The following is a 16,616-nucleotide window of genomic DNA, read 5'->3' as shown; positions in this document are numbered from 1 at the left end:
CACCCCAGGCCATTGCTGACATCATGATCACACTGCCTTGAGTCAAAGCTGATTATTGCAGAGGAAAAAATAATACGCTGCTGGTTTGGTGATCCTCTGGGCTCCGGTCTTCTTCCTCAGTCTGCCTGTTACTGTTTATTTTTCAGATTCCTTAAACAGTGGCCGTGTCATTCTGTCCACTTTTTATAAGGGCAGTCTGCAGATGGTCTGGGTGGAGGACCCGTTTGCCATTTACCTCAGACTGGACCCTTTGTCTATTGTCTTTTTGCTCTTAAAAGTCTGAAGTCAATGTGTTTCCTGATCCTTGTATTTGACCTATTTTATCTTTATAGAAACCTGTAGGATCTTTTTTTGGTCCCAGTGGTCCCCAGTGTTCAGAGATTTCTCAATGCTGTTCCTTGGTCTGTTGTCATCCATTGTGTTGGGTACTTGGTGGACCCTTTCATTCTGGAATCGCATGCACTTCCGTTCTGGGAAAACTTCTTGAATGGTTTTGTTGATGATTTTCTCTATTCTGCTTTTCTTTTCTCTCCTGCCATCCATAGGGTGCAGGACGAAAGCATTAGAACTTCTGTTTATGTTCATGTTTTAATCTCACCTGTTAAGGTTCTCTTTATATGTGTTTTGTGATATATTAATAGAATATATATAATTTAGGAATCAGTATACCTATTGCGGGTACATGTTCAAAAATTTTGAGAAGGATATGCAGTAAAAATAGTTGGGAGATCACCATCCTTCTTGCCTGGGTGAAGTGCCTCTATTTTGTTCCCTCCAGAACACCCTGCTGTTTTGTCTTATTGATTTTCTTCCCCATGTGCAACACGAGGGCAGGGACTGTGATTCAGTCAGGGTTAAGTTGCAGACAACAGGCTCCACTCTAGTTTCTTTTAGCCAAATGGATTTATTGGAGGCCGTTGGCTTGTAGCACGGGTTCTTAAACTTTAGCATGCATCAGAAGGAAGGCTTGTTAAAGCCAAGACTACCCGGCCATGCTGCCAGAGTTTCTGATTCAGTAGGTCTGGGGTGGGGGTCCAAGAATTTGCATTTCTAACACGTTCCCTGTGCTGCTGATACTGCTGGTCCAGTGATACCCCCCCACCCCCGCTTTGAGAACTGCCGGGTTACAGAATGGTGGCAAGTGCTGGAGAGGGAGGCTGCAGACTAGGTGTCCAGGTCCAACTCCCGGAGCCACGCGGCAAAGCTGGCCTGGGCAGGTAGTTGCTGCACCGGCTGCTTCCACTGCACGCCCGAAAACCACACTGCCTCTGCTGTAGACGGGAAAGCTGCGGAACCAGGAAGCTGTGCTGACGCTGCTCAGGGTCCGTGAGGTTAGGGATTTTGACTAGACATTAGTGCCTTTGTCACCTTTGCTGGAGAAGGGCCAAAGCACCACCTCTGTGCTTCCAGAGAGGGAGGGAGGTGGCTGCTTACACTGCTCACACTGCGTCCTGCGCCAGAGCACAGAGTGGGCCTGAAATAAGCTGCTATTGTTCCTGTAACTGACCTGGAAGGTTACTTCTGGAAACCCCAGGGCAGGGTGTTACTGACTCCAGTGCAGAGGAAATCTTGTTTTGAGTGAGGCAAGAGTGGCATCTGCTCTAGAAGCTACTTCTTGTTTTGGGTCAGGGCCTGACCCTGGGGCTGGGCACAGCGTGGGCCCTGAATAGATAGTAGTTCCCTTCTCCCTTCTCCCTTCTCCTCCCCCGTCTGCTAGCCTCAGTCACCCCGCTACGGCAGCTGCCGGGTCTTGGCTGAGGGTTTGCCCTGCTGGTGAAATCTGCCTGACTCCTGGCTGGGGTCTTCTCTCTGCCTTTTCCAGCGATGAGGTGGGCTCTTTGAACATACTAGCTATGTGGGGGGAGCAGGATTTCTGCAGCAAGAAGTCTGCCTGAGGCCATTCCCACCTAGGAGTCCGTCCCACTCGGCTCACAGGGATCTAAGTCGCTGTGTCTTTCCCCAGCTCCTCCCTCCCCCTGCCACCCAGAGACCGGAGCCCAGCTCTGTCTTGAGAGTCTCTGATACTGATTTCATTCCTAGCGAGCAGACCTGAGATCCTCCCATGCGTGAGTTGCAGACGGGTTTGGAGCGAACCCTCTCTCCCAGGGGCTTGCAGATCGTACAGTTGTTTCCGGTGCCCCCGTCAGGCAGTCAGCACAAATAGGTTGCCTGTTCACTGGTTCAGGTCAAGGTGTCTCTAAGGCCGCTTCTGAGGTTTGCTTCATTCTCCCGAGTATGAGCCCTGAGGTGCGGGCTATGGGTAGAGGACGGGTGTGATCGGGGTTCAGGCAATACTTCCTCTGGTCGTAGTAAGTTCCAGCCTCTTCCTTTAAGGCCGCACTGCAGCGTTCCCCACAGCCTTTGCTGACCGTGACATAAGCAAACTGTTTTAAAATGTTGGCAGCGCTCAGAGGGTCAGAAGCCAAGCTTTAAACAGAGAGGCAGGGTGACACAGCGGGACAAGCCTGGGACTTGGAGACACAAGGTCCCAGGGACCAAATCTTTTCTCAGTATTGATTGTGTGACTCCAGACACATTTGTTAACCTTTCTTTGCCTTAGCTTCTTCATCTGTTAAAAAAGAAAACTCTGCCTTAAAGACTTGTAAGGATTTTAATATGAAGTTCTTACTATGTCTGTCAAATGGCAGCGGTCATTAATGATTTCTGCAGAAGCCCCTTGAAGGTGCTCACTGGCCTCATAGCTTATTTGATGTGTTCACAGACCCACGTGCTCATCGCAGTGTATTTATGGTCTGAGTGGGTGGAGACTATATTTGTAAACCTTACTCATTTGCTATCTCAAATCCATCTGGAATAAGGCAGGGTGTACAAATTATTTTCCAGAGCATACGTTCCTTTAGCAGGTGAGCCCTTCCCATGTTAGGTGCAGGTGGCCCAGATCTGAAAGAGACAGTGCCTGCCCTCAAGGATCTCATATTGAAGGGGTGAGGTGGACATACACATCTAACCACAGGACAGTGAGTGTGCGGTCACAGGGGCGAAGAGGGGCGGCCGAAGCACGGTCCTGCAAGTCTGCACGCTGTGCTGAGGTGTCGCGACTCTGTTTTGGGGGCAGCAGTCTGCCGTCTAGGAAGGAGAGCTGGTTGGATTTACATCTGGCACCCTCACTGTTGCAGCTGTGGCTGGAGGGCCGGGGAGGGCAGGAGTGCAGCCCTGAGATCATCAGTCCAGAGGCAGTGGTAAGGAGCCAAGACCACAGTGGATTCCAGGCTGACAAGAGGTCCGTCCACAGGACGCAGGGACTGGCTGAGGTAGGCATAACGCGGAGCGGCGAGGACATGGGTGACTCCGGGGTTCTGGCTCATGTGACTGGGTGGGTGGTCATGCTTTAGCCCACACTTTCTTTAAACACAACAACAGCAAAAATCACGGGATAGTCTTAGTAACTCTGATTTCTTGTGGGTTACCTTTGGAACCAGAGTTGATTTAATTGTCCCACCTTTTCTGATGAAATTCTATCCCATAACTAGTAGGGACTGTGAATAGGGGCAGGAGACTTTGCCTTTTTCTCCCCCCGCCCCAGTAGGAGTCACTGCAGGTGATGGATTTGCTGTTCACTCACACAGCCTTCTAGGGACCAGAGTGGTGAGAGGGATTGCTAAGGCAAGGGCAGTGCTACGTGAAGCGCAGGCAACCCTGGCTTAGCCACTCTGCCTAGCGCAAACCCCGTAAGTTATGAAATATTTAATATTTTAATTGTTCAAGAATAATACAGTGAGAAAAAGAAATCTGTTGTAAAGGGATTCTGACCAGATATTGCTCAGCCAACTGGCTTAAAGAACAGTAACAATGCTGGCTGATGCATTTAAGGAAAAGAAATGAAAACAATAGTCAAATTGCACTTTTCTCAGATTTGGGTCAACTTGGAGGGAAGCTGTTTTCTCAGTTTGAAAGAGAATTTTTCATCCCATTAAGATGAATGTTGAGTTTAATCACAAAGAACCCAGGTAAACGGAATATCTACTGTTGTGAATTTCAAAAGGTGAGGGAATTCATGTCAAAAGAAGTAGGCTCTGGCTGAGTCTGGGACAGATGATGCAAGTGCCTTTTGTATTGTTGAGCCTGAGATTTTAAGCTGCAGAGCAAATATGCTTGCTGTTGGGATGTGTGTGTGTGTGTGTGTGAGAGAGAGACTGTGTGTGTGTATTTATCTCACACCAAAGACTGAAATCGCAAAGACCCCCAGTTAGCGGGTGTCATGATTATGCTACGAACGCACTGGCGTACTGTGGATTGCTGCCACATGGTTATTTTCTTCAAACATATCTTTCAGGTATAATGTTCTCTTCCTGAAAGAAAACAACTTCTAATAGTGGATTCTTGAGTGTATCTTTAAGCCTCCTCAAACACAAATGCATCTACCACATTTTAAAAGTAACAGCCCGCACAGTTCTTCATCTCTGTTCGGTGTGGTATGTGCAAAAATGGGATCTAAGAAGTGTTAATGAAGTAACTACCCACAGCAGTCAGAACCAAGCCTTCACGTGGACGCCAAAGCGCGCAGGGAGGGGAAGGAAGGTTTTAGGTCGAATCCCAGCGGCATGTCCTGTGACCTGGGGGCACACAGAGCAGCCCGGGTGGCGGGGCGTCTCCGGCCCCTGGGTGCCTGGAACGCTGCAGCTGGCGGGTTGAAAGCTGTTTGCTCACCCTGTCAAAACAAGAGGTGGGAAGCGACAACACCTGAAAGATGGCTCGTGATTTGTAACCAACTGGCTGTGCTTGACGAGCCCAGTGTGTTTATAATCTTTCAAAGCCGAACGCGCAGGCCCAGAGCCTCCTTAATCAGTGGCTGCAGGCTCCTGTTTACCGTGCTGTTGGTCACCACAAAAGCTACACTCAAGTACACTCTTCCTTCCCGAGTTTTCCCTTGTCCTGGAAGGGGTGCTCCCCGGGGGCTGTAATTGCAGAAGTAGGACCTGGCCGTTAGCTCACGTGGCCCCAGAAACCGCCAGGCCGCCAACGTGCTTCCTGCCAGACGACCTTGGGCAGCTGGAGGCCCGGCACCACACCTGCAGCCGCGGTCTGTGCGTGCACAAGTCTCTGATGTTCCTGGGCGTCGTGGATGTGCCCGTTGAAGGCATCAAGGCAGAACTGGGGACCCCAAGCCCTTGTTCTGCCATCCTAGCATTTTCTGGCTAATGGAGTGGCTTGGTCGGGTGTCATTTGGCCAGGGTGTGTGTTTGCTTTGGTTTTCGTAAAAAGAACTGTTTTTCGGTTGGAGACATTTCCTACTTTTGAATTAGCTTAGAGTGTGTTTCCTACTGAAAAGATAAGCCGTATTTGTCCGAGGACACACAACGTCGCACGCAGTTTAACCCTTGGGAATGGAGGACGGGCTTCAGGGCTGAGGGGTCTGGGCCATGCGCAGCCCTTGTGGTGCTGAGGATGCAGGGGGAGCTGGGCCCTGGCTGGGGTTGTGTCTCCATCCTCTAAGCCTTTCCTCACCTGTAAAGTGAGGTCACTGTGAGGAGCCGGTGAGACACACACATCAGCTGTGTGTCACCCTCACAACATCCCAGGCACTGTTCTTTCATTAGCTTGTTTCTTACTCAGAGCAGTCCTATGATGGGGGTAGTACTGCTGTCATCCCCATTTTACAGATGGGAGGTTGAGGCCCAGAAAGGTACAGAGAGTAACTTGCCCAAGGTAACACAACCATTAAGTGCTAGGCCAGGGGCTTGAACCTGGGCCTATCCATGGAGCCCATGTCTTCACCTATGACGTTAAATTGCCTTTTGTGAAATGGTTGGTGAGTACCATGCACTTGGTAAATACCCAGGAAATATCAGAATGGGGGGACAGAACAGATTTCCATGCCAGAAGCCGTGTCTCTCCTCTCTGATGCTATGCTAAGAGGCGTGGGTGGTCCTTTAAGGGCCTAACAGTGCTGTCTACTTCTCAAAGGGTCAGTTTCTTCTCTAAGGCCATAAGGGCAACCAGAAGCCTGGTAGGTGTCGTTTGTAGTCAGTGTGGGGATGGGAAGGTGTCTCCTGGCTGCTGCTGAATAGGGCCACGCCAGTGGTAGGCACCTCAGGCCGTGGTGGGGGGCAGGGCTGGGCAGGGAGGAGACACTTGACCTGTGTGTGTATCTAGGGAGGTGACGGAGCACCTTAGGTGACTTCCAGTCCTGGGAAACAGAGCTTGGTGGGGTGCTGGGTCTTGGCCGATGTCTCCTGTACATGCACGTGCGGAGACCGAGGAGGACAGTCAGGGCAGATTGAGAGAAGGCCGTGTGCATCCTCCCCTCCCCCAGGCCCGTGTTTCAGAGAACAGGGGAGATGCCTTTATAGTAAACAGACACCATGTACGGGTTTGGGGGTGGCCACGGCTCTGGCCCTTCCTTGCAGAAGGCTGGAGCTGCCAGCGCTTCTCTGTTGCAGCTTGCTTCCCCTGTTCATCCTCCGTGGAGTCCTGCTTTGTGACTGCTCTAGGGCTGGCAGCTCACAGGTAGAAGAAAGCATAGCCCCTGCCCTCCAGGAGCTCACGTTCCTTAGAAGAGACAAACATAAACAGACAATATAAATTGAGAGGGTAACCCAGAGGCAAGCCCCGGGGATCATGGGAAATTTGGGAAACCCTGGGAGGGAGAAGGTGGATCAAAGATGGCTGGAAATAATCTGTTAAGTGTCAGCCTTCAGGCAAAAGGAGGTGGTAGCATGTTTAAGTGACAGGGAGGCAAGAGAGTAACAGTTTTGTCCTGTTGGGGCTCAAAATATTAGGCAAGGCGAGGTAGGGGATGAAGGTGCGGAGGTCAGGGCTTGTGTAATTTATGGGAGAGCCTGGGCTTTATTGGCTGTCCAGCAATGCTGGTGTCGTTGTATGTATGAGCTGCTTTGTGAGTAGATTCCTCGGACAGTGTTAGGGAGGATGCAGTTTGTGGGGGAAAAGGCTGAGCCTGGGAAACCTGTTGCAGTGAATCCAGATGGGATGCTGAGGGCTTGGGGCAGGCCTGTGTTCCTAGGAAAGCCAGGAAAATAAAATGAGCATGTATTGATGTTTGGTCAGTTATGGGTGAAGTTTAGGGGAGAGAGAGTGAGGATTCAGTGATGGCTCCCAGGTTTCTAGCCTGGGCAGCCAGGTGGATGGCGGTGCTACCCACTGAGTTTGAAATTATGAGAGAAGCCAGGTTAGAACAGGGGGTGGCGAGGTCAGTCTTGAATATTTTGAGTTTGAGGTGCCTCATGGGTGTTTAGGTAGAAGGTCCAGGGGGCGGTTCCAGAGCCTGCACTGATACCATCAGCATGTAGCGGACTGTTGAAACCGTAGAGGCGAGCTGGGCTCAGCTGGGAGCAGACGCACCGAGTCGGCCGCGGGAGGCGGGGTGGCTCAGCTCCACGTATCCGTTGCTCAGTAGCTCAAGGCCCTGCTGCAGACCAGGCTCCAGCAGGCAGAGATGCCGCAGCCCACCTGACTTTTCAGGACAGCCTGGTGCAGCAGGCCTCTTTCTGGGCTCAGGACATTGTGTCCCGATGCCGATTCTATCGCAGGGCTGGGGAGGAGGGTGGGCTTGGGGATGAGACGGAGTCATCGCCCGCTGCTTGCCAAAGGGACTGTTGCAAACGGGCACATTTAGACTACTGGTGAAGGACCACTAACGGCCCTGATCACTGGGGTCGAGGCAAATGTTCTAAGCAAGTGAAGGGGTGGGACTCACCTGCGAGGCCTTTTCACATTGTGCTTGGCCCTCTGCCTCTTGCCGGCCTCTGAGATTCTCCCAAGCAGAGGCTGGAGGCAGGCTTGGGAGTGAGGTGGCAGTATGGGTGTATTTTGAAAACCCCCCTGGCGTGATTCTGATCCATTGTCATGGGTGGAGGGTCCCTGCTATGGGGGAAACATGGCTAACAGGAGAGAAGGCTTGGGACCCTCCCTGTATTTTGAATCCCTAAGTTGAACCATTTTCCACCAGCCCTTCACAATACCCCGGACTAGCCTAACAGTACAGTCCCACCGCTTGGAATTCCTACACTTTTATCCACATTGAAGTACAGTAATAATATAATCATCACTCAGCCACATGGCATATTAAGAAGGCGAAGGAGGGCACCTGAAGCCATGGTGCTCTTTGTAGAACACCGTGAAATGTTGATGCATTTTTGTGTATTGAATGATCTAAGAACAACTTTACAGGTGGAAAGTATGACTCTATAATATATGTATGCAATCTGAAATTACTACCAGCTGTCCATGAAGAAAAATCAGGCTGTCACACCAAGCCTAACTGGTTATTTCTGTGTTTTTCTGCTAATTGTTTTTGGCTATGTTCGTTTATTTGTTTTATTGTATCACTGGTCACTGGCAGATCAGGGATAGCAAGTTGCCAAAGTTTGAAAAAAATTCAGGAGACAAATTTGAAATGAATATATTGCAGTCAAGGGGCTTTTGGGATACTTGGACGCTTCTACCACTGCTGGAAATCAGTAATAACTGCAATTATTTAATTTTACCTGTAGAACTCCTGAGTCTAGCTTATGGAATAAATTTAGGAGCATGGTTTGAGAATAACTGGCTTAAAATGATCACACTTATTGCTTCTCTAATGTCAAACAGCAACAGTGTTTATATATGTAGTCCCGACCTAGGTAGTGGGCGAGCTTTGTGGCCTGTGGGGACTCCAGTGGAAGTGAGAGGCGGCTCCTGTGTGTGCTGGCTCTGGAGCTTTGGTCCCTGGGTTCTTTCTTCCCTGATTGCCTTCTTCTCTCCATCCATACCAACAAAGAAGCCTGCCTTCCAGGCTCAGCTTATAGGCCACTTGCCAAAATCATCGTCCCAAGAGCTGAAGGACTGACAGAGCCCTCTTCCAGGTGCTGGCACTCATCCAGAACATCACAAGGGGCTTCAGGCTCTGCCTGAGTACCTCCCAGGCCAGGGAGCCCTCTCCTTCCCAAAGAAAAGGGTCTCTTCTTGCCCTTTCGGCTTTTAAAATCTCTTCTTCTAAAATCACCCAGCTCTTAAATCCTGCCTCATTTTTTGCCATCAGTACCCTACTCCTTATATTACTGTTATTTGGCTGCTGACCATGTGGCATGGTGGTAAGGGCTCAGGTTTTGGAGTCATTTGGGCTAGAACACCCAACTAGTAATTACATTCACTATTTACCAGCTGTGTGACTTCGGCAAGTTACTTAACCTCTCTGAGCCGCAGTTGTTACATATGTAAAATGAAAATAACATTAGTATCTATTTCAAGGATTATTATGAGGCCTAAGGTAATAGAGGGAAACTATTTGGGAGAAAGCTGTCATTTCTTTCTTTTCGATATTATTAGCATCCCCTCTCCAGAGATTACAGAGTCACTGAAGGCAGGGACCTCTTCCTGGATATCTTTGAATCTCTCTGTAACAGTCAGCAAAGTGCCCATGTGAAGAATTTAATGACCATGTGACATGAAAGAGACTGGGCTGAACAGGAGAGATAGGAAGCTAAGACAATTATTTGAAATACATAAAGTCATCGGAAGGCTTAGAAACGTGATGCCAATGCTCCTGTAAAAGAAATGTGCACTGCAGAGAGCAGGGACGAGTCTGGGCAGGTGGTGGGGGAGAGACTGGGAAAGGTCATGCAGAATCAGGTCAAGTTCTGGGAGGAAGGAATGAGCGCTAATTAAAGTGGTTAAGAGACCGCAGGGTGCAGTCAGTGCTGGGGAGCAGGAGCCGGGCTGCGAGGCTGACCTACCACGCGTTTATGAAAAAGGAAACAGTCTTTCCACCACGCAGATCATTTTATGAACCTGCAAATGTCCAGGAACCTTCTCTCCTACTCTTATCGCTTTATAAATGAGGACTATGATGGCAGGCAGGGGCCTCCTGATACGGGTTTTAACCTTAGAACTTGCTCCTGGCTCCTGTTTAGGCCTCTTCCTGTATCCCTTTCCTCTCTGCACGCCTGCAGATGCTCATCCCGGAGCAGGAAACGAGTGCCTGCTTGTGCTTTTCTGCAACTGGTCGTCTAAAGAGAAGAACGGAGCAAAACAAGAAAGCTGGATGTTTAAGGATTTTCTAAAAACTTCTTAAAGACTAGCTATTAATTCAGGCAAAGAATGAAAAGCAGAAGCTGGTCACTCAGCTTCTCTGGACTGAGGATTTGTGGGAATTCATCTCGGGCTGGCTTATGTTTATTCTGCACTTCAAAAAGACTTGGAGGTTTATTTGGAAATTCCAACCCAGGAGAGGCGTCCCCTGCAAACTCTTGACTGTACAATATGTCTTCTGGAGAAAGAAAACTGCTGTGGGAGAGCCTGGAAGAGCAGGCGGAGGGGACGGGGCCACCCACAGATCACTCACCCTCAAGATTGCTGGTGCGCCAGGCAGCGGCCGCCCCTGCCACCCTTGTCTGTGCTGCTTATGGGGGAAATGGTGTGTTAAATCAGTTGAAGGTGTTATTGTGCGCTGGAGTGTGCTGGAGCCCTGGCACGCAGGCTGCCTCCTGACCCCACCGCCAGGGCCTGGCAGCAACCTGCAAATGCTACAGATCAGGGCTTTTTTCCCCTCCCAGAGAATCAGCTGTTAAACGTTTACCAGCAGGCCGCTGTGTATAAACAAGATCCAACAGGAACCAGTTAACCTGCTACAGGGAACGCGGAGTTTAGTATAAAACCGTGGGCAGATAAGCAGATAAGGCTAATTGTATTATGCACCCCTTCATGAATGGAAGCCTGATAGGAATTCGACCTGAAGTGACTCAGCGGTTAGTTCCATTGAGCGTATTTCCTTGGAAGTAACCGAACAGGCTTTTGTTATTTCTTCTTTCAGGTTTTTCTTTTCTTTTTTTCTCCTAAGATGGAGGCTTCTGGCCGCAAAACTCCCGGTTGATTACACATGCATGATGGTCTTGAAAAGTCCACGAATCCCACGCAGAGATTCAGTGTCGCCTGTCACGGGTGGCCCCAGACGTGGCGGTGGCAGCTCCCGGGGGTGGGGAGGTTCTGGGAGTGTGGACTGGAGTCTGGTGTTTTTGATCTTAGAGCTGAATTGTGACCCCTCTTTTTGAAACCTCATAACAGCTTTCATTCAGTGACCCTCTGTACGTAGAAATACTGTTGAGGCCTGAGGGCAGCGGGCTGAAGTTCACAGCGGACTTTAGAGGGAAGGCATTTGTGCAGTTTGGGGATTACGCTCCCTACATTCCTCGAGTTGCAAGCCTCCAGGTCCACTCCACCAGCAGACCTACTCTTTCAGCTGAGACTGCGGCCTGGCTTCCTCCAGTCCCCTGTCTATAGATTCCAGCCAGGTGGGTGCTGTTGATTCCATTTCAAAGACCCCGAGTGGTGTCATAGAAAAAGACGGAATGTGGAACACGGAGCTCGGAGTCAGAAGACAGCTCCAGGTAAACTAACCCATGGTGCGGAGATCAGTGGTGGGGGCCCCCTGGGAAGGGGCCCTGTGTGGGTGGGTGGGCTCAGTTTCTGGGTGATGGAAATGCTCTGTATCTTTTTAGGTGATTGTCAGAATTCATCAAACAGCGCCAAAGACCTGTGTATTGTATTGAATGTAAATTATACAACAGTTTTTCGAAGGGCAGATTCAGCTGCTGGCCCTCTCTCTTACTCCCTGTGTGGACCAGTTCTTCACCCCTTTGACTCTTGCTTTCCGGTCTGTGAAACGGAAGGGCCACTTACACCTGCGCTGAGGGCGATTGCGGGTGTTAAATGAGACCACGTGAGTCCGGGGTACTTTGGAAATGATGCAAAGCCTTACACACAGGTGACTACCGTTGTCCTGCGTCCCCAGCCAGCTGCCTTCTGAGCAGATTATTGAGCTGGTACAAATCTGTGGACTCTGCCTTGCTACTTCCCTTGGAGATTAGTGTTTATCTATCCTATTTTAAGGATACTCTGGAGATTTCGAAATGCTGCAGAAAAGCAAAAGGAATATGGATTTGCCTGGGAGAGGAGAGCAGGCTGGAAGGGAACAGCTGGGGAGAAAGCCATCAATCCAGCCCAGCAGCAGGGCCAGACGGACGCCGAGAGGGAGTCGCTAAATGCCTGTGAGAGTCGTGACCAGAAAAAGCAGCATGAGTTTAAAAAAAAAAAAATCACATCTTGCCAAACAAACTGGGTCACATTCATGATGAAGTTAGTCACTGAGCAGAGATGGAAAAGCACTTTCAGGGGAAAAAGGAGAAGGCTGGGGGATCACAGTGACTCAGCTGAAAGTGGCAAAGGCCACTGGGACCTCCTGGCCTGATTGGGTCGTTGAGTGAAAGACTCATGTGGCTCCTGCAGTGGGTGGTGTTTTGAGTTTGAACTTGATCTTGGTTTCTAAGGGCAATCACAAACAATCTCTACATCAGAAGCAAGAGCACAGCACACATTTTAAAACGCAATATCTTAGAAGCAAGTGAAACTGAGACCGGGAAAGCGGAAAAGCTGTTCCGGAGTTTGCCCTGAGAATCTGAGCTGGGGGACCACTGCCTGACCGCAGCCAGACTCCTGAGCCGTGACACAGGCAAAGTCTTTCCATTTAGAAACTTTAAATTCAGAGCAGAGAGGAGATGCCCTTTGGCAACAAATTCCTATATGATGAACGACCAATGCTGAAATCAAATTTTAAATTATGTTAGCGACTAAAATAAAGTTAAAATAAGGCAAGATTTAACAGGAAGAAATAGTCCACAAGAGAAATCTAATGTGTGAAATTTTGATTTTATACTCATTATAAAAATCTTGGTGCTTTCTGCTGGTGCTTTCTGCCAAGAAATGTGATATGTTGAAAAAGAAGAGGAAATGCTCTGTAGATGCTGTGACTATAAGAGGCTGTTTAAAGTGATAGGGATCAGTTTCTCTCAATGACCAGGGTTGTAAAATTAGGATCTTAAACTACCAAATTTGGGTGAGAAAAAAAAATCTTCAGTAAAAGCAACATCTAAATTTACCTTAATGTAACTTACATTTTCCCACAGTGTTTGTCTTTTCTTTGGACATGTCAGAGCTCTTATGTTGTCAATCCCTGTTCTAAGAGCTGTCCCTGTTGGAGCAAGACAGGGAGTTGAGGAGAGGAGGTGGGGTGAGGAGGCATCTTGAGGAAGTGGGGGTGTCTTGGGACCTCTGAATCGAAAGAGGGTGCTGTGAGATGCTGTCACATGCATGTGGGGTGCATCAGTGTGTGGCCAGCGCTCTGGATGCTGAGCAAAGCCTAAGTGGGAGGACCCTTCCCCACCCAGCTCTCCATCCCGCTGGAAATCCGATGCCTTAAGCCTTCACCTCAACACTCAGTGCCTTCAACGTCTAGCTGTACCTTTCTGTTCATGAACACGTGGATGAAGATGGGTCTCTGCATCGTGAAGCAGGCACCATGGACTTCTCCCAGCCTTTTCTTCCAAAACAGTTGAAGCTACCACTTCTCTCCAGGTCACTTGTGGGCTGTCAATGCTAAGAGGATCCCTGGCTTTGGGGCTTTCAGACTTGGGTTTGAAGCTCAGGTCCATCTCTTGTTGGCCATTTAGGAAACCTCCGTTAACACTGATTTGCTTCCCTTGAAGGGTGGCCCAAAGTAAGTAAGTATTAGATACACATCAGCTGTAATTAGCTGCCGAACATTTTTGCCAATGATATGAATGGATCTTGATGGTAAGACAGCAAATCAGCAGGCAGTAATCTTCTGATGGAGAGACTCATGACCCTCCAAGGCCGCGTTTTTGTCCCAAATCAACCTTTCCAGTAGAGGACTAGGGGGCGTGATTTAATGGCAGCACTTGTGTGACCCTGTGATGTAACGAGAAATCTGTATTTGCTCTTCATCCCCATTCCTAGCACCAAGAGCTTCCAGAACCCTTGGAATTTCCAGAGTGACAGGCATATAGGATCACCTTTTGTTATGCATAACAAGCCCCTTTCAACCAAACCTGAGTTTATGCTTATAGAGTGAATTTTGGATGGGTGTCAGGGAGATGAGAGCTTCAAGTTGGGGGCTGGTTGCCAGAGGAACCAGCTCTGCGGTTAGAAGGTTGGACCTCCAGGGAGGGGAGAGGGGCTGGGGACTGAGTTAATCACCAGCCGCCAATGATTTGATCAATCATACTCAAGTAATGAAAGTTCCATCAAAACCCCTAAATGATAGGGTCAGAGAGCTTCTGTGTTGGTAAACACACTGAGGTCCTGGCGGGGGAGAGGTACTGGAGAGGCCCATCTCTAATACCTTGCCCTGTGCATCTCTCCCATGTGACTGGTCACTTGTACCCGTTAGAATAGCCTTCATAATAAACTAGTACCAGTAAGTGAAGAGTTCTGGGAGCTGTTCTAGCAAGTTACTGAATCTGAAGAGGGAGTTGAGGGAACCTCGACTCTACTGTTTGCTGATCAGGAGGCCCTGGGACTGGCTGTTGGCCTCTGAAGAGGGGTCAGTTTTGTCATCCTGAGCCCTGAGCCGGAGGGCTCTGTGCTAACTCAAGAGTTAGTGTCAGAACGGAATTGAATTGTAGGGCACCCAGAAAGTTGGAGAATTGGTTGGTGTGGGGGAAAACTCTACCACTGGTGTCGGAGTGTTGTGAGTGGAAACAGATGATAACTTGTGGATCTGGTCCACAGCAAGCCCCTATTGGGATTGGGGCATGACAAGGAAATCTGACGGTGTCAGAGTTCTTTAGTTGTAAGCAATTGAGGCAGACTCTGACACACTTGGTTGGAAAAGGGCTTTGCTGGGAAGGTATAGAACAGTTGTTGGATGCAGAAGAGCTAGGCCTCAGGAAGGAGAGGAATGAGCCTTTAGCAGGAATGAGCGGACAGACTCTGTGAGTCCCCCGCCCCATCAGAACCTTCCCGCTCCACTGCCTTCTGTCACATCATTCTCTCCAAGGCTCAAAACCCTAGGACCCAGAGTCCGGATAGCCTAGACTGGGTTCTCTGTGCCCCCGCTTCCCCAGCAGGAGGGGGCAGGGAGAACCTTTACTGCAGTGCCCACAAAACTTCTCAGGATAAGGAAAGAGTAATTCCCTAATGGAAAATCAGGGTGCTTTTACCCAAAAAAGTGGAAAGACATGTTTGACAGGCCAAAGCAAGAGATCTCTGGCATGCCAGTTTTAGACTCCACTGTCAAAAAGACCACAAAAAGACAAGGCTCAGTTCAGGGCAGCACATTTTCAGAGGCCTTCAACTGCCTGGGAGGTGTTCAAAAAGAGTGACTAAGGTGATGAACATCTGGAAAGTATGACACGTAAGAAATGGGTAAAGAATTGAGGAGACTGAACCTGAAGAGGAGAAGACTGAGCGGGCATCTGATGACTATTCCCAGGTGTCTGAAGGGCGGGTGGGGAGAGGGAGAACTCTGTGTGTAATGGCTCTGAAAGGAAGAGCTAAAACCAATATAGACTTTAAAGAGGAACAGATTTCAGCTCAGTTCAGTAGATATAAGAAAGATCTTTCAAAAAAAAAAAAAATCAACGGCTAGAAATTAAATGAGCTGGTGCGAGGCACGGAAGTTTCCTTCCAACCCCGGAAGCCTGGGTTCTTTAATTAGCAAGAGCAATGAGCACACTCCTCACATCAGATTATGGCGCACCATGTCACGGCCCTCCTGCTGAGGACCTGACCAGGGGCTTCACAGAAACAGCCCCCCCTGGTTTGGCCACATCTGCTACAGAGCACTTTTCCACATGTGGAGCTGGGGTGTGCGCAAGGTGAATGACGATGGACAGAGAGGACCAGATGGGCCTCCAGGTACCCTTTCTAACCATCTGCCCAGGGCCACGTGGTGCAAGCACAGCATGTCCTTAATTTAGAGCATTGCGTCACCCCAGGGCCCGTCGTATTAACGGGCATCCTTCATGGACCTCTCAGCGAGGTCCGTGAAGGTGCTTTATCACTGAACAATATTCGACCAAAGTATGTGAAGTCTCTCTGGATATTCCTTTTATCAGAAAGCTACAGTATCAGGGCTGGAAGGGACTTTGTGTTCAATGAGCTTACCACGTGTGAACACATCCAGTAGCATTCTCGGCACGTTGATTTGTAACCTGGTCTTGATTTCCTTAAAACACCTCATAGCTCCTATAGTAGTCCACACCACTTTGGGCAGTTTTGGTTGCTAAAATTCTGCCTTACTTTGGGATAAAATTTACCCACTACGTGGCTGTATCTGTCAAAGTTTAAAATGCACAGACCTTTGACCAGCACTTCTACTTTTAATATTTTTTTCCCATAGATATAGCCCCCATGGGCTTAAAGACATGTGTGCGAAGATATTTATCGCAGCAAATGGCTGGGGACTGATTAAACAAATTATGGAATATCTCTTCTATGGAGTATCAGGCTGCTGTTAATTCAACCATTCTCTTGCACTGACAGGGAAAAGTCTTTACCTTGCTTCTTCTGCCCCTGGTTATGTTGACTAGTGAGAAAAAGAGATTGGCTCAATAGTACATATGACATTTATGTAAGTGAAAGGAAGGATACACATGGCTATGTGTTTAGGTTTTCTCTGGAAAGATACTGGCAACTGCGGTTGCCTCTGGGAAAGGAAACTGTGAGATTGGGTGTTGGGTAGAAGGGAAAATTTTATGCGTATTTTAGTTTATGAATATATGTATAGGTTGACATATAGATATTTATGTGTGTGTATTTTTTCTTTTTTTTCTTTTGAAATTTTTCTACCCTGTACATTATCA

General features: G+C 48.9%; 1 long non-coding RNA gene across 3 annotated transcripts in view; it reads left to right on the top strand.

Annotated features, from left to right (window-relative positions):
- LOC107033990 (uncharacterized) overlaps window positions 1–16,616 on the top strand; it is a 64,399-nt gene that overhangs the window by 17,823 nt on the left and 29,960 nt on the right. The window contains exons 3-5 of one of the 3 annotated variants that reach the window (XR_012079887.1): window positions 3,138–3,272; window positions 9,909–11,342; window positions 11,454–16,553. This is a non-coding gene — a long non-coding RNA (uncharacterized lncRNA). Of the gene's footprint in view, window positions 1–3,137; window positions 3,273–9,869; window positions 11,343–11,453; window positions 16,554–16,616 lie in introns of those variants that run through there. The other 2 variants (XR_012079888.1, XR_012079889.1) reach the window with 2 other exon arrangements.

This window comes from Vicugna pacos, chromosome 14 (assembly GCF_048564905.1).
Source record: "Vicugna pacos chromosome 14, VicPac4, whole genome shotgun sequence".
NCBI classification, from domain to species: domain Eukaryota; kingdom Metazoa; phylum Chordata; class Mammalia; order Artiodactyla; family Camelidae; genus Vicugna; species Vicugna pacos.
The sequence above is the reverse complement of the archived record's forward strand: the minus strand, read 5'-3'. Positions and strand labels throughout refer to the sequence as shown.